General features: G+C 39.6%; 1 protein-coding gene across 15 annotated transcripts in view; it reads right to left on the bottom strand.

Annotated features, from left to right (window-relative positions):
- Dtna (dystrobrevin alpha) overlaps window positions 1-26223 on the bottom strand; it is a 342328-nt gene extending 316105 nt beyond the window's left edge. For 5 of the 15 annotated variants that reach the window (XM_031365109.1, XM_031365106.1, XM_031365104.1 and 2 more), the window contains exon 1: window positions 26005-26220. The gene's annotated coding sequence lies outside the window, so the exon portion shown is untranslated. Of the gene's footprint in view, window positions 1-26004 lie in introns of all 15 variants that reach the window. The other 10 variants (XM_031365098.1, XM_031365100.1, XM_031365094.1 and 7 more) reach the window with 4 other exon arrangements.
- Window positions 26224-26270: the final 47 nt, after the last annotated feature.

Genomic DNA, 26270 nt, shown 5'->3' with positions numbered 1-26270 from the left:
TGTGTTCGTGTGTGTGTATGTGTAAGAAAGAGAGAGAGAAAGGGAGAGAGGGAGAGAGACTGAAGCTTTTGGAAAATAGTTCACATTTTCTTAAACCAAACACCCATACATTGTACTCTTGAGTGTTTGTCCTGGAAAATGAAAACTTCCAATTTTACAGCATCAGATACTGATTAACATTGAGGTTAAAATCAGAGAATCCCTCATAGACTCATAGACTCATGTGTTAAATTCTTGGTGCCCAGCCTGTGGTGTTGCCTTGAGGTTGTGGATCCTTTCTGGGGTAGAGCCTGATAATGGAAGTGGGCTTTGGAAGGTTACTCCTGTCCCTGCTTCTAGCCTATACTTTCTGCTTCCTGGTCCACCACATGTGAAGAGAACAACTTCAAGATTTTGCTGCTATGGCTCAGCTTCTATTTCTATCCCTTTCTCAGTGTGATATGCTGAAATCTCTCTGAAACCATGTACTATGTAAGCCTTTACTCTCTTGAGTTGCTTCTGTAAGTTATTTGGTCATAGAGAGTGAGGCTGACAGAAACTCAGAAGAACCAAGATTTCCTTTCACAAGTTAAATAAAATGTCTCTTCAATATCATGTAATATTACTCAGCAACACAAAGAAAGAAGCATAGAAACCCGGTAACTCACACGCATCATACGGAAATATGCTAAATTGAAAATATCTAAAATAGTTTTAAATATAGTAGTTAATTATATTTATATAACACTTTAAATTGGCAAAATCATAGAGCAGTGGGTTGGTCTATAAGCAGAGGAATAGAGAAGGAGAGGAGTCCACAGCAATGGCTGTGAAAAGGTAGGCCAGTGGGCGCATGGTGAGAGAAATTCTTTATCTTCAAGTTAGAGGAATTGTGCGGATGATCATGTGATAAAAATATGCACACAAATCCCCACCAGCACACATGCGTCAACTACAATCTGAGAAGCTCAATGATTTTTGGGGTTCTCTGGCTCTGATTTTGGTCTAGTTTTATTAAGATGTAACTAACCATTAACATGCTGGTCAAAAGTACAGTGCCTTGTTGCGGCATCTTACGACTACTCATAAACACATCACAAAGTTCTCAAAGAAGAAACAAAAAAATGAGAAAGAGATTTAAATATGCATAAGCCTGAAAGATAATTAAGAATATTGTAGAAATGCGTGCCTGTCTTTACATGAAAAAAAAAAAAACCCTGCATCTTTGAACACTGGCTGCTGTGCTGATGTCTTTAATAATTATCGAGATGGCGAAGATATTATTATGTCAGTCACAACTTGAAATACAGTCACACAAAGAGGCCCTAAAGAGCTAAAAGCTCTTGTTCACTGCTTTATATTTGTGTGATGTGTGTGTGCATGTTTGTGTAGGTGTGAATTCACACAGGTGTGCAGAGGCTGGAGTCTGATATTGGGTGTCTTTCTCCATAATATCCCTTGTTATATACTGAGGCTAGGTACTTCGATAAACTCAGAGCTTTTGACTTTATTGGTCTAGGGCCAGCTTGCCCTGGGGACCCCCATCTTTGCCTCTTGAGTGCTGGATTTATATGTGGGGTGACACATCCATCAGGCTTTTATGTGGTGCTGGGTATCTGAACTCTGGTCTTCCTGCTTATGCAGTGAGCTCTTTGTCCTCTGGCCATCTTTCTAGCCCTCATTATTTCTTTGCATTCACATCTTCTAAGTTGAACCTTAGCACCTGAGGAGAATAGGACGGTGTCTTCTTCCCTTGCTACATGTGGCCCAGACTCCATGTCAATGCTGATGAATGGATGCTCTCTCCTTCTCAGTCTGATAATGGGTTATGCAGGCAGGTGGGATATTACCTTGCAACCGACTGATGGATTTTCTAATGAGAACTTTGAGTATATCATCCCAGTGGCAGCTCAGCATCTGGCAAAGCTAGAGTTACATTCCAAGCATGGCTAAGAAAGATGATGTTATCAATAAAATATTACTTTTACATCTGGGGCCTGCTGCATCTTACTTTTTTTTATTATGACTATGTAAAAATTAAAACTTCTTAGTGCTGCAGGAGTTCAGTATTGAATATATACTAAACTTTGTCTGTCTTATGGATTTGCATTAATCTCCACCAGCAGTTTCAGAAGCTGAGGGCACAGAGATGGACAGAAACAAACCACAGCGATGCACGCCTTGGCAGTTTTAACACAAAGGAGTTTATTTCTGGGCAACAAAATGAGTCCTAAAAACCATATTTGTGGAAATGCAAGGCAATTACAACTAGTGTCAAGTTTACCTTTACCGTTCATCTCAAGCAGCCACTATAGTGTCTCATTGAGTTGTACAAGTAAAGCTCGTTCACCATCATCATGATTATGACACTGGTGGTCACTCGTAGGTGGCGTGTTGTTGTTAGTCCATGCTGCTTTGCAAAGTGTCTTAATATGGGGTTTACCTTTCATGATAGCAGAGTGTTACATGATTTGTCTACAAATATGCAAACCATACCTGCCCAGATGTAAACACCGGGTATTTAAACACTGTTAGGAGTCTTTCCTAATGTTGACAAAGATTGTTTAAAATTGGATTTGCTCCCCTCTCCTCTTCCTTCCCCTCTCCTTCCCTCCTCTCATCTCTTCCTTTCCTCCTCTGCCTCTCCCCTCCCTCTCTGTCTATGTATGCATGTATATACATATGTATGTATGTAGGTATGTATGTATGTTGTAGTATGTATGTATGTATGTATGTATGTATGCATGTATGTATGTATAAGGTGATTGTGAACCCGTGCTTCATTGTGTGCATGTGGAGGTCAAGGATGTCCTTTTTGAATGAGTTATCCCCTTCTTGTTTTGGGGCTGGGTGTCTCTTGTTTTGTCATTGATTCTATGCTAGTTAGCTTGTGAGCCTCCAGGAGCACACTCCCGTAGGAGTCCCAGAATTACAGGTAGGTGCCCCTGGCTCCAACGATCCAGACTCGGGTCATCAGACTTACTGAGGAGCTATCTCTATAGCCCTTATTTTTGAAAGATGTGCATTTCATATGTTGGATCCCAAAAGGTTTCTACTCTGAGCTGACCAGAGATTCTCAAAAGTACATGTAAACAGCAAGAACAACATCGCTGTGGAATTAGGGTTATTCTCCCCAAGTTAAGAGATCTTAAGCCATGAGTTGCTAGGACAACACACATCTTCTGACTGCTAGCATCACATCGGCACTAATGACCAAGCCCTTGTACATGTCTGGGGGTCAGGAGCTGCAATGGGTAGACATTTGCTCACAGGTGCAAAGTTCCTCTGATATGCCTAACTAAAAGAGTAAACTTACATTTCAGTGCTATCTAAAAATCAGACAGGCATTTTCCAACTAGGGGAAACACTATGTCATAAATATGATTTATTAGTGTTTTCCAGCATTTAGGGATAAATCTCTATATTTAGAAATAACCCTATTTCTCACAGAGTAAGGTGTCAAGGAAGCACTTTAACAGATGCTCTCTGATTTTTCAGGAATAAAAAAGCCTTGGGATAGTAGAGGGAGTCATAGATCTCTGGTATTTCTCTGTTCTATAACTCAGCTCCAGTTCCCTAAACCACAGTTTACTGACTGCCTAGCCTTGGCCTGGTGGTACTGTGGGAGTGAAAAAATCCAGGATAATATTCAACAGCATCATTCAAGTTAGTGGTATGCTTCAGGAACAAAACTCAAGATGGGTATTAAGCACTCATGAGATGTAGAGACTTAGAACAGAAATAAACTGAAATAAGTTGGAATTGTGTGCTTCGTGGAAATCCTTAAAATAACAAAAACTATGTCTGAGATGGGCTCGTCATTCAAACCAATTACTGAAAATTTTAGAGAGAAAGTGTCCTCAAGGTTTGTAGACATCTAGAAAATTGACACACAGACACATAGCTATTATATTTGTATATTGCCTCTCATTCTTTCCTCATAGTTAAGTTATTTCAACTGGGCTTTGTGACTTTTTTTTTTTGTTAATTCATTAACATTGATCAACCAACAGCTTCGTTTATTGAGACAGAATTTCATGCAGCCCTTTGCTTAAAACATCATATGTATTCAAGTAAGACCTTCAACTGCTCATGCTTCAGTCTCCAGGTCCTGAGTGCAGGGATTACAGATGTACTTAACTATGCCTAAAATGAATTTGAACATATTGGGAGTAGAACTTGATTATGCAGATATCTCTTGTTAAGTTGACCCTTAAGTTTCTGGTCACAAGGTTCTGATCACGGCATCGTGAACTTACTCTACTCCTAGGGACTTGCTATCCTTACCACTTGTGACTTGAAATCATCTTGTCTAGAGGGACAGCAGTTTGCTCATTTTATTTTCTTTCTCAATTTGATTCCCTCATACACCTCACTAATTAGCTAGTTTCAAGGTTACCTAGAAGTGCCCTCTTCTCTCGCTGGTAGTGTAGTCACAGAGACCAGGATTTTGGCTCTGCCACTTGGTAGCTTGTCATATTGAGGAAGTTACCAAGCTTCTCTTCTACCATTTTCTTACCTGCAAATCAGAGCAGCTCTACCACTCCAAAGAATTCCTGGGCAAAATGTTTAGGACAGTCCTAGCACATATGAAGTTTACAACATACGGATGATCATTATTTGTATTTAGCTGATTTACATTCTTCTAGTGCCAGGTTCATGGAGATGCCTTGTGCAAGGAGCTAGTCCTCACATTTGTCATCCTATAGTGCAAGAATGTTGAACTCATGCCAGTCTTTCTAGCAATAACCATTCTAACTGTACAATCAATCAACATCATTTATACCCAGGTTTTCATGAATTTGGGGAAGTGATGGTGCCCTTGAGAGCAAGGCTTGGTGTCTTTACAAATGATCCATTCTTGAGTTTTCATGAAATCAATGAAAACAACAACCTCCATTCTTAGCTCTGTCTTCCTACTACTCATTTGCGGTTCTTTAATCAAATACTTATTTGAATCATATAGTCTATTTAAATACACACCACAGGACTAAGATCTACAGAGACCTGGATTGTCTCCCATCATTTGTGTTAACCCTCAAGTCCCAAAGTCAGAAAGAGAAATTCTGATCAACACAGATGGGAGAAAGGTGAGGCTTACACACCTTTACACACTTTATGGTTTTAAAATGTACTGCTTGAGAACATCATACACATGGTATGTTGAACATAGTCATCTCTTGTTCTCCCTTTCCACTCTGCTTGACCACCTTCATCACATTTCTCTCCAAACTCCATGTCTTCATTATTTTTCAATAACTCACTTAATCCAATTATCACTGCCTACACACAAATTCTCCCTCTCTTCTGAACTACCTACTGCCAACAATTCCTCAGGTAGGAGTTGATATTAGCAATCGGTGAAGCCTTTAAAGAAGCAGAGCTTAGAGGGAGGTCATTGCAAGCCTACCTCATATGGAGTCCCTTTCTGCCACAGGTCCTTCTGCCACCTCCCAGCCACTGTCATGCAATCCATCAAAAGGTTCTGGCCAGAGGCAGCAGAACTGAGCAGCATGCCCTTGCACTTCAAGAAATGTAAGTCAAATAAGAGCATTTTCTTTACAAAGTTACTCAACTCCAGGGATTTTCTTATAGGAACAGAAAATGGATGAATGGAGGGGACAGATAAACTGATAAGGGAAAGGACAGATGGCCTAGATGAACATCTGCTCCCACGTGGGCAAAAGCAATTGAAGTTATATAAGGAGTGAAGTATTGATGGCTGTCTCTGTCTTCAACAGTAGCCAATACCATTGCCTCACCTCTCATGTGAAATACAGGACTTTTTTTTAACCCTTTATGTTTCAGTTTGTATTATTTCATTGTTTTCTGTAGAGACTCTCTATGTATTCCTGTGTCTCTTTGTGTATTCCAGGGTGGATCTGGATTCCTCATCATCTATCTTTTTCTCCAGATGCTGGTAGTACAGATAGGCAGCACTGTGACCAGCTTTATGCTACTTTTTAAAAAATTATTTTCACAGCAGAATGATTATAAGAAAGGCACCCGTTCCTTTGGTCTTACTTTAATCACCTCTGTTGTTTTCTCAACAAGGACTCAGCTGTAAGAACACAGAATAAAGTTGCAATCTAATGTCTGAGCATTAAATGTGGAGTATTATAAAACATTTACTTTCCAGCTACCATGAAAATGCAACATGAAGAACAGAAAAGGCACAAACAAGTCAGTAAATGCACAACATTGAGAGGGTATGAGCACTACACTGACGTTGAAAAAAAAGTAGCCTCCATCTTTTTTTTCTTTTATTAGATATTATCTTTATTTACATGTCATATTTCCCAGTTTCCCCTCCAAAAACAAACAAACAAACAAAAAACCCGAAAAACAACAAGAAACAACAACAAGAACATACCCCTGTTCTCTCCCCACTCCCATGACTCTTCTATTTTGAAAATATAGTATATGGCTAGAAAAAGTCCTCAAAGTTAATCTGACCACATGCTAAACTCTAAAAGCAGAAGCATTAGAAAACATTATTTTATCTACATCTTAACAGTAAATATTATTTTCACAGTGTTTTTTTTTTGTTGTTGTTAAAGGGAAGAGGTGGAGCTTACTGTCATGCTAAAAAGAAAACACATTTATTGTTTATAAATAAGAATTAACATTGTAGTGGGTAATCGGTATTTTCCAAAGGAAGACAGTGTGGTGGTTTAGGACATGGTCTGTGGGTAAAGTGCTTTCTGGGCAGGCATGAGGACCTCAGTTCATTCCTTGGAGCTCATGTAAAAGAACAGGAGTGATTGCATGTGTATATAATCATGGCACTAGGGAGGCAGAGACAGGAGCATCCCTGGGGCTCAATGGCTATTCAATGTAATCTTTTTGGTTGGTTCTAGGTCAGTGACTTCACAAAGTAAGTTGGATGACTCTTGAGGAATGGCACTCAATGTAGTCATTTGGACTACACAGACATGTGCATATATGTGCAGGTACACCTACCAACATATGACTACACCTAGTGAGCTCTCTCTCTCTCTCTCTCTCTCTCTCTCTCTCTCTCTCTCTCTCACACACACACACACACACACACACACACACACACACACACACACACACCACGAGTACATTTTACCTTTCAGGATCCCTTTTCTCTTGACCTTTATTTGTAATGATGACATAGGATTCCCTACCCCCTCTCTCTTTAAGCTTTAACTAAGTGTTGTGAGTGTGATTTACCTGCCACAGTTAAAAACTGTCAAGCAAACAGTTACTTTAAGAAAGAAGACATTTTATTCGTCTCACTAGAGCTGGGCCCCATATTTTAGAACCAATGACTTTGTGTGTAAGAAAGTAATCACTGCTTCAAATAAAAGGATGGGCCTGCCCACACATTGAACAGATCCAACATAATGAGGATTGGGAAATCTCATTCCAAATGCTAAACATTTAAATACCCAAGCAGAATGAGTAAATGGGAACCATATAATCAGGTAGGATGTCATGCACTGCATTCTCTCTCTCTCTCTCTCTCTCTCTCTCTCTCTCTCTCTCACACACACACACACACACACACACACACACACACACTCATGCATATCAGAAGAAATGAACCCAAAATGTAACTGGTGGTAGGAAACAGTGAAAGAACAAGCAGTAGTATTTTTACCATCTAAAAATGTGTATCATGTTCAATGAAAGGTAGGTAAGTTGGTCACAAGCTGTTCCTTTGACTTAATTACAAGACAGCTTCAAAAAGGAGAGGGAAGTAAGAAGCAATGAGGGACTCTAATTAGGGATGGGAAGGGAAACAAAGACAGAAGGTTTCCCCTTTTCGGAGGGTAAAATAGCAGTAAGGATGCCTGGCAAGCCATTAGGAACCAAACTATACCTTTAAAATACATGTCAGTTTGTGTACCAATACCCATACATACTTTAAATGAAATTGTCTCATTTGGAATAACAATAATCCCTCCAAGGACCAAAGACAACCAATCTAACAAAAGCCTAATATCAAGCACAAGAAGCTTTCTTCTGAGGGGTTGGTCGGGGTTATCCAAAACTGTTCTAAAACATTACAGACTAATAATATTAGGTGGCTGTTCCCCAGAGGTGGAAGGCAAGTCCTGAAGATAACAAATACATTAAATATAGGCCCGGAGATCCCTGAGCTGGTACTGACCTGAACACTCTCTCCATGAGAACTAATTTCCATGGTACCAGAAGGCATCATGCAACTTTCCAAAAAAGAGATGTAACCAATAGTTCTACACAGCTATGGTGCCTGTGTGCCACACCAGCAGCCAGCATGGATGCTGTAGTGGCACATATATGCATACCTGTTGCTGGTCACCAACACCTATCTAATGGGACTTATGACCTCTCAACAAAAAGCAAATCACACCCAGCCTAAAAAAGCTAGCCAACTATCAAGGCTAGTGAAGTCATGGATCTTGGAGGAGAATCTACAGCATCTTTTTTACCAAACCAGCATAATTCCTAACTACATTTTATCTATTTGTCATTATACCCACAGATAAGTATAGTCTTCAACCCCAAAATGGTAGTGACCTACAAGTTGAAAACCAATGACATTCCTATTGCTCAGTGAACACTGCAAAAGAGGGAGCAGAAAGATTGTAAGAACCAGATGGTTAGTAAGTTTGCCGTGAGACTCCATCCCCTAGTACCATCTCTGTAATGTCTCACTAACATGACCACCATGATCAGAATAAGGACTATATCCACAGGCATACTAACATGGAGAGAGGGAAAGCTCTCTAGGCCTCAGCCCTGCCAAAGAACTCTTCTAAGTAATGCTAACAGCTGAGAAATGTGCTTCCCATGGAAGACCATGCTGGTTAGGTATCCAACATCAAATATTCGAGCCTGAAAACATACATGCAGCTAACATTATATAGACCAAGCAGTCACATTTATATAGTTGGCAATGTAAGAAATGGGCTTGAAAAGGATCAAAGACAAGGACTGGAGGGGCTGGAGGGGAGAAGGCAGAGGGAAATGGTGTAATCATACTATAGTCTCAAAAACCAAAGAAATGCGTTTTGTTAAAAGGTAATACTGAAACTTAAAAGTAAATGATTAAAAATTAAAAACCTAAGCCTAAAATTATGCCTGGTAAACTGTTTTTCCCTAATCAAAAAGCTAAAATATTAGTGATGGGAGAAGGTATCAAGCAAATATATATCTGTCATATTTTCTAGATTTAGCTATTTGCTACTTGAGAGTGTAAAATTACGTAGCATGTCCTAAAATAAAATAAAATAAAATTGAACATCATCTAGTAGTCGAAAACAGCTCCTGACTTTAAACTTTGCACATATCTCTATTTTTTAATGCTCACATTATTCTTTAAAGATTGTAATTTTTTTTTCCAATCTTGTCTTTCCCTGTTCTAGATTTTGGAACTATCCCGCAATTATTAAAACTCTATTTTTTTAAAAAAAAATGTACTTTCTCTTTCTTCAGGACAGTCTTTTGGCCAAGATTTCCTTTAATCTCACATGACTCCAGGGGACACCGCCTGTGTGTGCTGTAGATGGAGAATCCCCCATGGTGGAACTGACCTGGCCCTGACCGTGATGAGCTCAGTCATCTGCATATGCATCTGTCACTAACAATAAACCATGACAAGGCCTCCCCAAGAGCATCTTCTCTGTAAGATGCAAAGACGCGACCACCCTCGCCTCCAAAGACCTTCACTACAGGGGTCAGCTCTAGAAACACAGAGCAGCTGCAATGCACATAGACATGGAAGCTATGGGGAGCACAAGCAGTAATGCAGGCATAGGTCATTATTTCTGATGTCAATTGCAAAAATTAAGCATGGAATAAATTTGATTCGAGAGTAGGAAATAACTACTATGTATTTAACCAGAAAGATAGTTTTGGCCTGATAACATTTTAAATTTCTTTACTTTAGTTCCTCAAAATAACCCCATTAATCATTAAAGCATATAATTAAGTTTGGAGAAACTGACAGTTTCTCCAAACTTAATGAGTGAAGAGTGTAGTCTACAATGGTTGATAGAGTTAGTTGCAGTCCAGTAGACTCCCCAGACATGAGAGCAGCCTAGAGGCCTAGCTACAAAGCAGGCCCTAGGCTTTCTCCTCAGGGACAGTCCCTCAGAATGTGCATTCTCAGAGTCCCTCTTCTGTCCTGTTGCTGCTTCTCTGCAGAGCAGAATTTAAGACTAGTTGCTCCAATACAGGGGGAACTCCAGGGTTAGTTGCAATGTCAGCTACATTGTCTTTGGGGAGAATTCAACAAGATCATTGTCTCTGTAATCTTTTGACAGTAAGTGGTCACTGCTGGATTTCAGAAGAAGTTTCTTTGGCCTTATAGTTTATGTTTAATCTAACAAGTACTGGTACAACAGCTTAGAAAGATATATCTATTTCTATATTTGTATCTATATCACCTATAGCTATTTGTATCTATGTCGTGTATAACTATATCTATGGCTATATCTATACCTATTTATATTTTTCAACATATAATTTTATATCGAATGAAATCAATAAGGATGCTTATGGATAGGTGGTCCTCTAAGTTTGAATGTGAATTTCTAATCACTGAATTTTTTAACTCAAAATCATTTTCCCACACACACCCAGGCAGATGATGTTTTAAGCAATGGAGAGTACAAAAAACAAGAACACAATAAAACCTAGGACAGCAGGCTTCCAGTGTGGTGCAAGAGAAGGCAGCCATGGCAGCGGAGAGCTCCAGGTTTATTTCCTACACTGCAAGTACAGCTGCTCAAGGAAGGAGAGATCACTGACTTGGAGTGGGGGTGGTAGGAGTATTTCCTTGTTGTCTCTGCACCTTAGAGTGGTGGCCTGCTCTGTGACCCTCCTAACACCAGCATTTAAATAATCATTTACTCCAGGCCAGAGATCTATAAAGTTTTGGTTATTTGGGACTGAAGCAGCTCTAACTCTTAACATTCACCCTCCCACTCATGTAGAATGTAGTTTACATGTGCATATGTGCATAGATTTCATGTCTACAGTGATGTAATAAACTTTTTCTTGTTCTTCTTATTATGCACAACTCAAAACCATGGATACTATACATGAAACACACATACAGTGATCTGAAACTTGGAGAAAATAGGGAGAGCTAGCTGCAGAACCTGAAGATCCAAGAAACAAAGTAGTGAATTCCTTGAAATTTTCTGTTGTTTCATACATCAAAAGATACCAATCAAAACAGACATTTTCTTTTGCTTGTGGTTCTGCTCAATTTCTCCATTGTTACATAGTTCAAAACTCCCTGCCTAAGGAGGGGTACACTCATATTGGGCAGGGTCTTTCTTTATCAACTAACTTACTTAAGAAGATAAAATTCCACACAGAACTCTCTATAGTTCAAAGCAATATAAAGTCTCTTGTTGTAACTCCTGCCAAGTCATTGTGGATTGTGTCAAGTTGACAGTTAATACTGACAATCACAACTGTGTTTATTACAAATTTAAAAAAAAATGAAAAAGCAGACAAGAAAAAATATAAGGAAAAACAGAGAATAAATTAAGAATGAAAAAACACTTAAGTAGTATAAAATTTAGTGGGTTGGCCAATAGCAGTAGGAAAGTGACAGGAAGTAATTTTGGATCTGGGAAACAGAAACACAGAAATTAACAAATTTGAATAATAGAGAGGATTCAGATAGGAGAAAGCAAAATAAGGAATATTTTCTGGGCCAGATAATAGTCCTAAGATTTATAGTAGTAACCCCAAGAAGCTCTTAGTGTTGTCTCTTATGGATAAAGGAATTCTATAGATATAGTTAGGTTATAGATCTTGTCCAAAGAGTATGGCTTTGGTTACTCATGGGGACCTTTACTACTTTAAACATAGGGGCCTTAAAAGAAGGGAACCCAGAAGATTTGGCCCTGGAAAGGGAATGGATGCTATGGAGTAGGTTAAAGGGATTCAAGTAAGTGAGTGTAAGTTAAAGAACACATGTGACCTTCAGGGTCAGGGCAGGGAGCATGCTATGCCCTAAGGACCACAGAGAGATGCCTTACCAATAGCCTGACTTTAGCCGGTGAGACTGATTTCTGACTTGCCCCAAACAGAACAACTCTTTGGTCAGGTATGAGTGTGGAGCCATCTGCTACCCCAAGCAGAAAAGAATCACTCTGTGGAACTATGACAACAGATCTAAAACTCATGCCTCAGCGACATGGGAGGAAAAAAGAAAAAAAGCTTCAGATGGAAAAACTGATTAAAAAAAATGATGGCTGAGTACTTCCCAAATTTGAGAAAAGACATAAAACTTAAAATTTAAGCAACAGACTCAGGATATCACACCCCAAGTGAAAAAAATACTTTCCTTAGCACATCAGAGTAAGATCTATAACAATGAAGCCAAAAATCTCCCTCTAAGTAAGGGGACAATGATAATTTTCCTACAGGAAAAAACCAACAAGGACGGAGTGGATTTATCATCATCAAAAGGCTTCCAGGCACAAGGAGGAACACATTTTAAGTGTTGCAAAATAAGAATTTTTAACTTAAAGTACTACCTAGTAAAAATTTCTCTAAGCCAGACAAGAAAACAAGGTGTTTTTTTTTAAAGCAAAAATTTTTATTTTGTCATTCAGAGATTTGACTTGCTTTTAAAGAATGCTTTTGGAACAATATCTGTATGGGTGTAATAGTGGCACACATACCTCAGAAGTAATTGGACTCAGGATTTGCTCAGCAAGAGGGAAAACATTCCTGGTACTAGAGCCCTAGGTAATTAACCAGGACTAGTAAAGTCCTGGATGTTTGGAGAAGAGCCTACAATTGCCACTTTACTAAAATAACACAATCCTTAAATACATTCTAAATATTTGTCCTTCTGTACAAGTAAGTATAGTCTCTACCCCTCATCAAGGAAATTTCTCTTTGCAACACACAGACACTATGGCAGAATACTGTAACTGATCAAGATGCAGAGCTGTGGAGGCCAGTCTCAATGGATACAATTACAAAACACTCAGGCACTTAAGGCTCAAGGAACACAGAGAAGATTGGGGTGGAAAGACTGGAAGGCTTAGAAGGTCAGGACGTCTGCTGTGAGACTGTGCCTCATACCAACCTCAGAAGCTATTCATATAAAATCTTACTCACATGACTGCTCGCACATGAGCTGAAGGACAATGGACATGCCAAAGTAGACAGGGGTCACTAAGAGGCCACAGACCTATGTGAAGAACTGCGAGTACCTGGTCAATGCTGAACGTGGGAGAAATATTCTTCCCCAGGGAAGTGCACAGCCAAACTGTCAGCCCTGAAAACACACATACAAGTGGCAGTATATAGACTGAGCAAGTTAAATTTAGAAATAGGGATGAATATACATATATGCATGTAACAACAATTAGTGAAAAATGAGGGCCTGACTTGAAAAAGTAAGAAAGAGTATGTGGGAATATTTGTAGGGGAGGAAGAGGAAAATAAAAAATGCTAATCTGTAACTCTGTATTCAAAATTAAGAATACAGTAAATCTCCTGGTAGATAAACAAAGAAAACAAAACAAAAACAAAAGAACAGCCAAAGAAAATACTCCAAAGAAAAGAAAGGTCTAATAAATGATAATAAAGGCTTATGGACCCAAATTCAGCTCCACAAAAGGTATATGAAAATCCGGGTATGGTCATGTATGTCTGTAAGTGTTGTGACAGTGGGATAGTATACGGGGCAGTGGGATCCTTCGTGCTCACTGGTAACCCTCTCTGTCTGATCCATGATCATTGTTAGTCAGAAACCCTGTCTCCAAAGACAAGGAGATAGGGCTATATGGTGGAGAAGTATCCAGCAATCCAGGAAGACACATCAGCTTCTGGCCTGTACAGACATATGTACACACATACATATAGCATGCACAATAAACAAACAACAACAACAAACCAACAAACAAACAGAAACACAAAATAAGGAATCTTAGGACATCAATGATGATTTGAAAGAACACGGTAAGCAAAACTATGGCTAAATCAGATGGAATTTTTACTGTCTTCTGGAACTTTCTAGATGATATTTTACAGTTAAAGCATAAAATGTGATGCTCTCTGATGTGCTAAATATATACAAGGGTTATAACAATAGTTAACATAAGTATAAATGAGATATGATGAAGAGGGATGTGAGACTTCTATGCTTTACCCAATTTAAAAATCATAGCAATAGACATTGCAATAGTCTGTGAATATGATGTAATGCTTGGCACAATTGCTAAAACAGACTGTAAAAGTTGTATATTTTGAACACTGTACACACAAAAAAATGAAATTGTAAAAGTGTCTTAATAACTAGTAAGATGGTAGAAAAATTTACCAGAGAAAATAAAAAGAAAGAACAAACAGAAACTAAAACAGTAGATTTAACAACTAATGGATGGAGGTTTACAGTAAATATAAATGGCATAAAAAACCCTAAAAATAGATGAATGAAGACATGATGAATAGATGAATGAAATATGAGGCAACTGTATTTATAAAGAGCTTAGATAGTCTGCAACAACTTAAGCAGATTCAAAGTGTAAGATTAGAAAAAGAAGTATGTAACTATCAAGTAAAGAAAAAGGAGTCTATATTAGTATCAACACAATAAGATCCAAGAAATCAAAATTACCAGTTACAACAAAGAATATTATGCAATAAGTAAATTGTCAATATATCAGGAAAGTTAGCAATCCTAAATGTGTGTGTCCAAATAACAGTTATAAAATATAGATAGAAGTTAAAGGAGAAATAATGGTAAATGTTGCACATTTTCACTAGTAAGACAATTAACAAACGTTCAATAGAAATATTACAATGATACAATCAACCAACATAATTTAATGTGTCAAAAGATCACCTACATCAGCATATTATTTGTAAACATAAAACATACACCAAAAATGTCCCACATGTTCAAACACAAAATATGAATAGCACAATAAAAAAACTAAAAAAAAAAAGTAGATTAATAAAAAATATGATCCAACCACATTTATCTATAAAGAGCTTATATAGTCTGCGACGACATAAGCAGATACAATGTTTGAGCCATTGGCATTTGGTTGCTTCTGGGACAGGGATGTCAGTTTTCTTTAAAGTGTGACCTTAGTATACTGGTAACACTCCAGTGCAGGCCTCATACCCAGGAGTCCTCAGTCAAAATTTAATTTAAAAAATATAAAATATAAGCATCAACCAAGTTAGAAGAATGGAAATCATACAAAGTGTTTTTTTCCGACCATAATAAATAAAACCAGAAACCCAAACCGGGACAATTTGCAGAACATCGGTAAATACCAGGAATACAGAGACACACATGTCAAAGAAGAAATAACAAGAAATTCATAGTGTTAAGTGCATATAATTGAGAACAGTAGAAAAAATTTAAAGTAATAAATTGTGTTTTCTTACCAGAACTGTAAAATATGAACAAATATAAACTCAATGAAAGAAACACGAAAAACTATTATAAAAGCAGAAGTCAGTGAAACAACACATTGAAAAAGAACAGGGAAAATTAAATGAAGTACCATGTTCTTTTACAACGTAAATAAAATTGGAACAAACTCTCATAAGGTTGAAAAAAGACAGAACACAAATGAACTACATTTGGAGTAAGACAAAGGCTATCACTTGAGACTGCTGATTCCTAAAGAATATTAAAAGGCATCTGACTTATTCTATATAATTGCACTCGAGGTGTTAAATAAAGTGGACAGATTCCTCAACATTTTAAATTTCCACAGGTGACACAGCATGAAGGACACTAGAACTGCAGTGTGAATATACTACTGCCTTATTGAGCGTCTTACTACATCTACACAATGGAGCCTTAACTCTGAGCATGTCTCAATGTGACAGTACCAAGAGGTAGGTCCTCTGAAGAGGTGGCTGAGTTAAAATTTAGTTGTCAGGGAGGATCCAAATGTAATGTGCCACGTGTCCATACGGGAATAGGAAAGTTTCCAAAGAGAACCTGTGCTGCTGGCGTGTCCTGTGAAGAGACAGCAAGGAAAACCAGCCACCTGCCAACCAATCTGCCATTCAAGGTGAGAGACCTCAAGAACAACTAAATGAAATGTGCCAAGAGCTTGATCTTCGAAGGTCAGCCCCCTGAACTATGATGCTGTTTCTCTCTTTCTTTTTCTTTCTCTTTCTCCTTCTCTTTCTCTCTTTCTCTTTCTCTCTTTTTCATTTTCCCTCTCTGTCTCTCCTCTCCTTTTTTCTTTTTGCTTTCTCTTTGTCTTCTTTTTCCCTCCCTCTCTCCCTCCTTCTCTCTCTCCTTCCTTCCCTCCCTTCCTTCCTTTTTTGTTTTCCTTTCTTCCTCTCCTCCTACTCCTCCTCCTTCTCCTCTTCCTCCTCCTCCCCCTCTTCCCCCTCTTCCCCCTCCTCCTCTTTCTCCTCCTCCTTCTTCCCCTCCTCCTCCTTCTTCCCCTCCTCCTCCTTCTTCCCCTCCTCCTCCTCCTCCTTCTTCTCTCCTCCCACTCCCTATCCCCCCCCCCTTCTTTTTAACACAGGCTTTGTCTGTGCAGCTCAGGCTATCCTGGAAGTCCATTTGTAGTATACCAGGCTGTTCTTGAACAGAGGATCCACATGCCTTTCCCTCTCAAGGGCTGGAACTAAAGAATACCGCCACCACCTGGCATGAAGATCTTTATGGCAATTAAGCCATTCAGTCTGGAGTATTTTCCCATGACAGCCCTAGAAGAATGATATGTTTCATTTCCTCACAGCTGTCATCAAATCCCTGACAAGAAGCAATGTGAGGGAGGAAGGGTTTGCATTGGTTCACAGTTTGAGGGGGTAGTCCCTACAACGGTGGAGTCTTTGTATCAAGAGCGCAAGCAAGCTAGCTACATTATATCTAGTCAGGAAGTGGAGAGATACAGTTGCTTGGACTTTCTCAGCCCATGGGATTGCACCTCACACACTGAAGCTAGAGCCTCTCATCTCAAGAAGCCTAATCTGGACAGTCCTTCACAAATAAGTACAGGTTGTTTTTGCAGTGATTCTAGGTCCTGTCAAGTTGACCATCAGTATTAAGCACCACATAAGGATTGTATTAAAATGATTTTTTATTAGATATTTTCTTTTTTTATTAGGTATTTTCTTATTTACAATAAGAACTCCTTTCCCAGGTTCCCCTCCAAAAGAAAAAAGAAAAAAGAAAAAGAAAAAGAAAAGAAAGGAAGAAATAAAAAAAAAACTAAAATAATCCCCTGTTCCCTCCCCCCTCCCCCTGCTCACCATTCCACCCCCTCCTGTTTATTGGTCCTGGCATTCCCCTACACTGGGGCTTAGAACTTTCACAGGGCCAAGGGCCTTTCCTCCCATTGATGACTGACTTGGCCATCCTCTGCTATATGCATGCTGCTGGAGCCATGAGTCCCCCCCATGTATACTCTTTGGTTGGAGTTTTAGTCCCTGTGAGCTCTGAGGGTACTAGTTAGTTCATATTATTGTTCCTCCTAAAGGGGCTGTAAACCCCTTTAGCTCCTTAGGTCCTTTCTCTAGCTCCTTCATTGGGGACTCTGTACTCAGTCGAATGGATGGCTGTGAGCCTCTACTTCTGTATTAGTCGGGTACTGTCAGAGCCTCTCAGGAGACAGCTATCTCAGGCACCTTGCTGGCACTTGCTGGCATTCACAATAGTATCTAGATTTGATGATTGAATATATGGGAAGGATTCCCAGGTGGAGCAGTCTCTGAATTCTCCTTCCTTTAGTCTCTGCTCCATAGTTAGCCTCTAAAACACCTTCCATGGGTATTTTGTTCCCCCTTTTAAGAAGGAACTAAGTCTCCTCACTTTGGTCTTCCTTATTCTTGAGTTTCTTATGGTTTCTTTTTTTACATTTCAAATGTTATCCCCTTTCCTGGTTTCCCCTCCTAAAACCCCCTATCCCATCCTCCCTTCCCCTGCTCACCAACCCACCAACTCCTGCTTCCTCCAGCTTCCACTCCCTTACACTGGGGCTTAGAGACTTCACAGGACCAAGAACCTCTCCTCCCATTGATGACCCACAAGGCCATCCTTTGCTACATATGCAGCTGGAGCCATATGTCCCTCCATATGAACTCTTTGGTTGGTGGTTTAGTCCCTTGGATCTCTGAGGGGTAGTGGTTGGTTCATATTGTTCCTCCTATGGGGATGCAAACCCCTTCAGCTCCTTGGGTCCTTTCTCTAGCTCCTTCATTGTGGACCCTGTGCTCAGTCCAATGGATGGCTGGGAGCATCCACCTCTGTATTTATCAGGCACTGGTAGAGGAAGTTTGTAATAATAATTTAAAAGGAAATCAATCATGGGAATCTGAAAACAATGAAGAAATGGAATGTGCTCTTCACATAAACAGGAACACTTGATTAGAAAGTAGGATTGTCTTCTGCTCCATTTTTTAGTTTATCATCATTTTTGTCTTTAGTTTTGAGAATTTTATACATGTATGCACGGCAGTGTGACACCGACCCCCAGTTTCCTCATTCACGTTCCAGTTGACATATCAGCCTCCCAACTTCATGGCTTTTCCCTCTGTAATCCACAATGTCAAATCAGTGTTGATTGGCGTGCGTAGGGGTGTGGCCTTGCACTGAAGCATGGGTAACCTATCAGTGACCACATCTTAAAAAAGAATAATTCTCCATCTTCAGCAGCTTTCCATTGACAATAGCTCCTTGATAAAGTGTCACCAGGAGATTGACAGACTTTTTTCCAATACAGAAAAATAATCCTGAAATTTGCATGTAAAAACAAAGGAACTAAAGTAGTTGAAGAGTGAAATCTACTTATATAATTTTAAGATATAAAAAATAGTCAATATCATTAGCTATTAAGAAAATGCCAATGAAAACCACAATAAGACACCACTAACAGAATGATTTAAGTAGTCATAATAACTATAAATCTTGGTGAAGATTCACAGTCAGTCCATCATGCATTATTGTTAATGGAATAAGTTTTTCTTTATATTGTTCGAAGAGTTTGACAATTTCAAATAAAAATATACGAATAATTCCTGGTATTTTTATCTCCAAAAAACCCCACTTGTATTCAGACAAAATGTGTATATGGATAGCCATAGTAGTTTTTATTGTAGTGTCAAAACTGAGAAAAATCTGTATTTTTGACATTTGAATGCCTAAACAAAACTATGCCACTATGCATGCCACCAAATGCTTATTATCCATAAAATTTAGGTTGTTTTTTGAGACATTCTTGTCGACACAGGCAGATCTACAGAGAAATGTACTGAATGTACAAGCAAACCCTGAAGTTACATGAAGTGCAGTTCCACTTATATTCCATTCCTGAAATTGCAAAATTGCAGAAGTAGAAACTAAGTTATTCACTTCAAGGAAGAAAGGAGGAGAACTGGAGGAAAGTTGTTGTGGCCATGAAAGCCCAGCAGGAGTTGACACCCCTGGTAATGAAATCTGTCTGTTATTTCATCAGTGTCAGAATTCAGCTGTAATATAGTGTTATGGTGTTGCAAGTTGTTGCAAGATGTTGAAAGATTGGGGAGATAGGTAATGGAGCAATGGGTTACTTTTTATCACTTCCTACTGCACCCTTATACAAGTGCTTATTATCTTACTATAAACAGCTTATTCTAAAATGTGAATTGGTTACATTCTGACTATGCAAATTATATCTTTCAATAAAGTGTATGGTAACAGAACTTACTGGGAATTTACATGCATTTATTTTTATTACTAGTACATGGTAGCACAGCTATTTTGTCCTTATTGTGAAGTGACTCAATATACATATAGCCGTCTTTGTTTCTATAAAATGTTGGTATAATCAAAGAAGTTGAGTATATCCAACTCAACAGTTGAGTGTTCTATACAGTCTTTGTATTGTCCTTGGCCTGTAATGGCTGTCAAATAGATCGTCTGAGCGTTCACCCAAAATAAAACATCTATCATCATTCTGTGACTAAAACAGCTCCTGCTGAAGAACAACAAAGGCATCTCGTACTTCACGATCACTCTACCCTTTGACTTCTTCACTGAAGGTTTTATGTAAGAAATACTCTAGTTATTACATTTTAACACAGAGATCGTGATAAATCTACTTTTACATTAAACAAAGAAGACCATTAGATGAAGTAAATTTATCAATTTTATGTGATATCTATTAAATGTATCCACTCAAGTTTTGTTTTGTTTTAACAAGGATATGATAAAATTGCCATTTTTGGCAAGGAGGAGGAATTTAGATATAGTCACATGACTTTTCTTAGCAAAATGAAATATAGGAACTGTTAAGTAACACTTTCTAGTGAAACATACCCACTGGTAGTATTTAGACATAGTCTCTTGTGCCATGATAAAATATAATGATATCCAGGAATTATGTTTGTATACTTGAATGAGGAAGATGCAGGATAGAATATTCCATTGACCATTACAGATAATAGTATTAACAAGAAAGTAAAACCTTTTTCATCATTTTCAAGCACTGGGATTTATGTTTATTACCACAGCATAATTGTACTAATTCTTAATATTTGATACACAAAACACTATAGTAGGACACTGCACTATAGCATTAAACTGTAAATTCTATTTAATGTGTTATTCATCTGTGTTATCCATAGCATTGTTTACTCTAAGGCATACATACTAAGAAACAAGTCAAATGAAAAAATTGAGCTTTTTAAATTTTTACTTACAGTGAATAAATTACTTATGGTAAATCTACTTATTTTAAGTAAATAAGAACCATAATTACTATATGATACCAGGCTTTGTATAAGCATAAGTCATGGAAAATATGACTGCAATCTTCAGCATTTCCAAGAACTTCAAAGAAGAGACACAAACATTGCATGTGTTCACAATGCATGTATTAGTGCTTGATATTAATCATATCAGCTGTTCAGCAACACTCACTGATGTCTATGATTTGATTCTAAGCAAAGACCTTTGATTGTATCTACCATGTTTATCCAATTATTATTTCTCTTTATTAATATGTTACATGGAATTAGGTTAACATTAGAATGTAAAATTGTATCTACTTTTTACCACAACAATTACATTGATTTATGTTAAAAGATCACAATGTAAGAATTAGCAAAGTCATTTTCATTGTATCTAGGTAATGTAATGGAATTTTTACATTGTACTCTCTAGTTTCTTTGAGGTACTCAGTCTAGACAGACACTGGGGAAAATGGTATGAGTGACTGGGAAATCTGAATTTATCACTAGTCATAGAGGCTCTAGCTATTATAGATGTATCCCAAGTATTCGAAATGCTGAGTGTCATTCTCTTAACATTGAGAACATCAATGTAACCACCACTCAGGTGCTCACACTTTAAATTTAAACATACACATGATATAAAGTTGGAAATTCCTCACACTCCTGTCACTCCCCCCTTCTTGTCCAGGAATTCATTTATGTTCTGCTTTTGTATATACTTAATTACTAAAATATGGCAAAATTTGTTGATATAAAAATCATTATTTTCTTTCTGTTAAATTTTATTAGAGGAAATAGAAGAACAAATTCAGAGGATTCATGTTTCCCAACACTGATGGAAATGGATCCTGGAACTTCAATACTCAAATGTAAACCTCGTATCTAACTCTTTCACTGTGGTTATGAATATTGTTCTTAGAGGAACAACAATATGAGCCAACCAGTACCCCCAGAGCTCCCAGGGACTAAACCACCAACCAAAGAGTACACAAGGAGGGACTCAGGGCTTCAGCTGAATATGTAGCAGAGGATGGCCTTGTGGGACATCAATGAGAGGAGAGGCCCTTGGTCTTGTGAAGGCTCAGTGCCCCGGTGTAGGGGAATTCCAGGACAAGGAAGCAGGAGTGGGCGGGTTAGTGAGCAGGGGGGAGGGGGAGGATGGGATGGGGGTGTTTTGGAGGAAAAATGAGGAAGGGGGATACAATTTGAAATGTAAATAAATAAAATATCTAATAAAAATTTTAAAAATGTGTATTGTTCTCATGTTTCAGGCTTTCCTTCTATAATAACAGGGGGTAGATAATTACAATAAATGTGGACATTATGTGGTTACTTTGTGAAGTGAACATTAATTAACTAATACAGAGCACAGAGGATAATATTCATCTCATAGAAAATGGGTCAATAAGTAACACACACACGTTCTCTCTGTGAGTTTCTGACTCTGAAACCTCTATGTTGCTCTTAGGCACTTCAACAAATCTTCGGACACTAGTGATGAATCAATTAAAATTCTACTTGAGACATTTTGAGACCTTAACCACAACCAAAAATATAAATAAATAAAAGCATCATTTAGTTTGAAGGCAATTGTTTCTTCTAGGAAAGGAAAGGCGGTAATAACGAAATAAAGGTAGCAATTTCTCCGTGTGCTTTGAAATGATAGGAGTTCTGCATTCCCAACCATGCCCACGGGGCACAAAGACAGGAAAGGAAAATGACTACCAAAGAGAGACTCATGTTTCTGACTCAGAAAATGATTCAGAAAGCTGCCCTGAAACATTGCAGAAGAAAACCAGATGAACACTTGCTACACCACTTCTCTACAAACATTGACACTTTTCATTTATCCCTGGGTCCTATTTTGACTTCTAGGACCTATCCAGGAATCTGGTAACACACATTGTCACTCAGTAAACATTTCATTAGAAGAACATCATTTATTAAACAAGATCATTTTTTTTTTTCCTAGTGACCTTTTAAAAGCTGCTCTTCTGATGGGTCAGTGCTCACGCATCATCAACCTGGTCCTTCTAGTCCTCCCAGTGATCAGTGCTCACTCCCTTTTCCCTATTCAGCACCAGGCACAGGGAGCACTCCACTCCCCACCACGGACAGTACAAAAGTCTTCCCAGACCAGAGGGATGGGACAGTGAATGGGAAGCCAGGTCAGAACCCCAACATTGGATAAAAGTAGTAAGAGAATGTCATCTCTAAAATAAGGATCAGAGGCAAAAGAACTGGAACGCTTTTGAATCGGTTACAAAAAAAGGCACAGGGGACGTATGGCTTCAAAACAATCAGCATCTTATATATGGATTTTGAATATATCAAAATATCATGTCAGGACTTAAACATTTTTATTTATATTTAATTTATTTATACATTTATTTTATTTTACTTTTCCCTCTTCTTTTTTTTTTTTAACCTTATAGGTCCTTTGTGTGTGTGTGAGTATATACTCCTATTTAAGTGTTTTTATGGAATTTCCTAGTGTGTTAACAATAAAGTATGTCTCTGCATTTATCTCTGTTTCTCGTGCCTTTTCTTGAGCTCTTTTCTTTCTGCTTGCTTGCTTTGTTCCATTCTGATGTATTAGTTTTTTCTTACACCTTATTATATTTTACGATTAGCCCTTAGAAGCCTGCTCTTTTCTAATAAGAAAAAGAAAGTGGGGAGATCTTGATGTAAAAGGAGGTGGGGAGAAAGTGGGAGAAGAAGGAGGAGAAACCACAATTAGGATACATTGTGTGAGAAAAAATATTTTCAATAAAATGAAAACAAAAGAATTATTTAAAAAACAAGGAAAAATTCAAGTTCAACATTACAACATTTTTGTTCCTAGATTGCAATGCTGTGACCACAGTTTTGGGGTCTGGTAAAACCCAAAGTAAACTTGGAGGCATAATGCGGGGATGGAAGTGCTAACCAGAGAGAGAGCTGAGTTTTATCGCATGTCTACAGATCTTGTTTTCATGATCATGTGATGCAGTTGGATTTTGGACTCTTTTACTTAAGATTTTGAAAGTGTGAGTTTAAAATTATGCCAACTGAATTTAATTCAAGAGAAAGGCAAGAATGAAAGGCAACCCATGAATGTCAAAGTAAGTCAGAAACTTTTATGTGCAGAAGCAATTAAATTTACTTCAAAAATAACAGATGAAGACTTACGAGAGACATCTGTCTCCAAAAGTGCGTCTTATAAAAACTTCATGATAAGCTCATAGAATAACTCAGATGAGTTACTCTCTAAAATGTGAGCAGGGTTGGGCCCATGGAGACTTTTCTTTTCATCATGGTTCATTATAGGCAAGTGGATATGCTTAAAAGTATGTCCCGTTAGAACTAATGAGAAAACATGGTTTCAGTCTTCATTTCTTCATAATCGTGTAGACAGCGCAGAGAACTGGATAAAGCCAGGACGTACATAACGCCCTCAAAATACATTCTGCCCTTTTATCAGTGGCACTTGAAAGAGAATTGCATAAGCCTTTTACTTGGCTGCCCAAACCCCTGTCAGATTGATTGCATTAAAGATAATGAAACTGATTAAAAATTCTGCAAAATGAGAAAGGTATTCTGAAGAAAATCATGAACAAGAAAATCAATTATAGAAAATCTATTCTTTAACCAAATAGACAAAAAGCTCAGGAGGCTTACCCTAATTGTAAACAAACACATTGTTTGAGCCACCTACTTGATGATAGATAATTATGTCAGTGATAGATCTCAACTACTGAATTTTAACCTTGTTGTTACATTCTGCATTGCTCTAACATAATTCGATGAAACTTGATGAACTGTGTCAAAAAGGAAGCCATCCAATGGCTGTCTGCTGTAATCATGGCAATAAAAATTACAAAAGAGAATTAGTTGTCCCAAATGTAGCCATTGAAGGGGTTCATTTTCCGGAGGCTTTTGGTCACTGAGCATCTCCCCAAAGCTCAGAAGGGCTCTGGCAGGTAATAATAATACAACCCTGGGAAAGCCATGTTGCCTGGATATCCTTTAGGTGGGTAAGGGGGACCAAAAAGGCTGCTATCATACAGCCTATATCTTATGCCAGTGGAAGAACTAAGAAAAGTAGTAAACTAAACAACATCAAACTGTTTATGTGAGACACTGAAATATGTGAAGATAAAAATAGTAATAACAACGACAACTACATATACTGCAACCGTACAGATATTTATGTAAAAAGACCCGAAACCACAGTAAACATCAGTAGTGATGAGAGGTAAAAGGAAGGCTGTGATGTAAAACTCAACACAAAAGCTGTTTTGGAGCAAGAATGGACCCACTGGGGCTCATCTATTGCTAGTATACATCCTACCCTGTCTCCAGTTCCCCAATGGCCCCAAGTTCCACCCTTATCTTCCCAAAGCCACCAAGTCCCAAGGCCATCCAAGAGCAAAATCATAAGGTCAAGCCCTAATGATAGCGCTGCATCCAGTCCCAGCATGCCTTTGCCAGTCTCCTCTGGCTTTGGGCACTGGACAGAGTCCTCTCTACCTCTCACTTTGGGTACCAGAATGAACCTCCTAGCTGCCCTCTGTCCAGCCTAGAACTCCAAAGTGGGCAACAGGCTAGGTAGGCTGGAGGCAGGCGGGGAGCCCCCCGCAGTCCCTACTGCCCACTCGAGCTAAGAGCTCCTCGCGGCCCCACGCCGCACTGCAAAGCCCGCCCCACGCCGCCGCGGGAGAGCCCAGCTCGCGGGTTTCCCGGTCAACCCCGGCCACCCCCACTCTCCGCCAGACTTCCCCAGCCTCAGTGCTATCCCCAGCGGGGGCCGACCACGCCGCCTCCCCGCGTCACAACCCACGACGACAGCGACCCCGAGGGCAGATCCCGACAAAACAGCTCATCCCACGGAGCCCGCGCGGGGAGCCGTGGGCAGCCCGGGCTTCGGGTGGGCTGCGGCGCGGGGGTAATCCACCTGCCACGCGCATCCCGCAGCAGCCGCCTCCGCCCCGCGGGCGGGCCAGAGGCGCCGCCCCGCCGCCCTGGGAGGCGCCGCCGCAGTCCGGATCCCCCGCACACGCCTGGCGCGGACGCACAGATGGGAACCCCGCGAGTGGGCGCCGGGGCGCAGCCCTTCCCCGCCGCCGCGGCTCCAGACTTTGCCCGGCTCCTGCCCTTGGTAGGGCGCCCCGGTCCCTGCGCAGAGGCGGTCGCGCGTCCTGGCGCCTCCAGGGCTCCGAGGCTCCGGGTGAGAAGGGACAGCGCCACAGCCGAGTCCCAGCGCCGGCTCCTAGCCTCACACCTCGACCCCCTAAACCCTTGAGCTCTCCCCGCCACCCGGAACCGTCAAAGGGAGCAGTCAACGTGCACACACACCTTGCGATGGACCGGCGCCTGGGTCACCCACTCGCCAAACTCTTAGAAGGTGTCCAGCGTCTGCAGGGAGGTGCGGGCCCGGAGTGGGAGCCGCTCTCTGATTATTTAGTAATGTTGGAAGTGCCGGGTCCGCTGCCAGAGTTGTGGGTCATGTGGGCACAGCGGAGGCTGGCTGCTGCCTGTACCAGGGTTTCCTGAGGATCCTGAAGCTATGATCTCATCCTCCTCATCCGCCTCCCCCGCCCCTCTCCACGGACGCGCACGCA

This window comes from Mastomys coucha, unplaced genomic scaffold (genome assembly GCF_008632895.1).
Source record: "Mastomys coucha isolate ucsf_1 unplaced genomic scaffold, UCSF_Mcou_1 pScaffold13, whole genome shotgun sequence".
Classification (NCBI taxonomy): Eukaryota; Metazoa; Chordata; class Mammalia; order Rodentia; family Muridae; genus Mastomys; species Mastomys coucha.
Note: the sequence above shows the minus strand (reverse complement) of the source record. Positions and strands in the feature narration are given on the sequence as shown.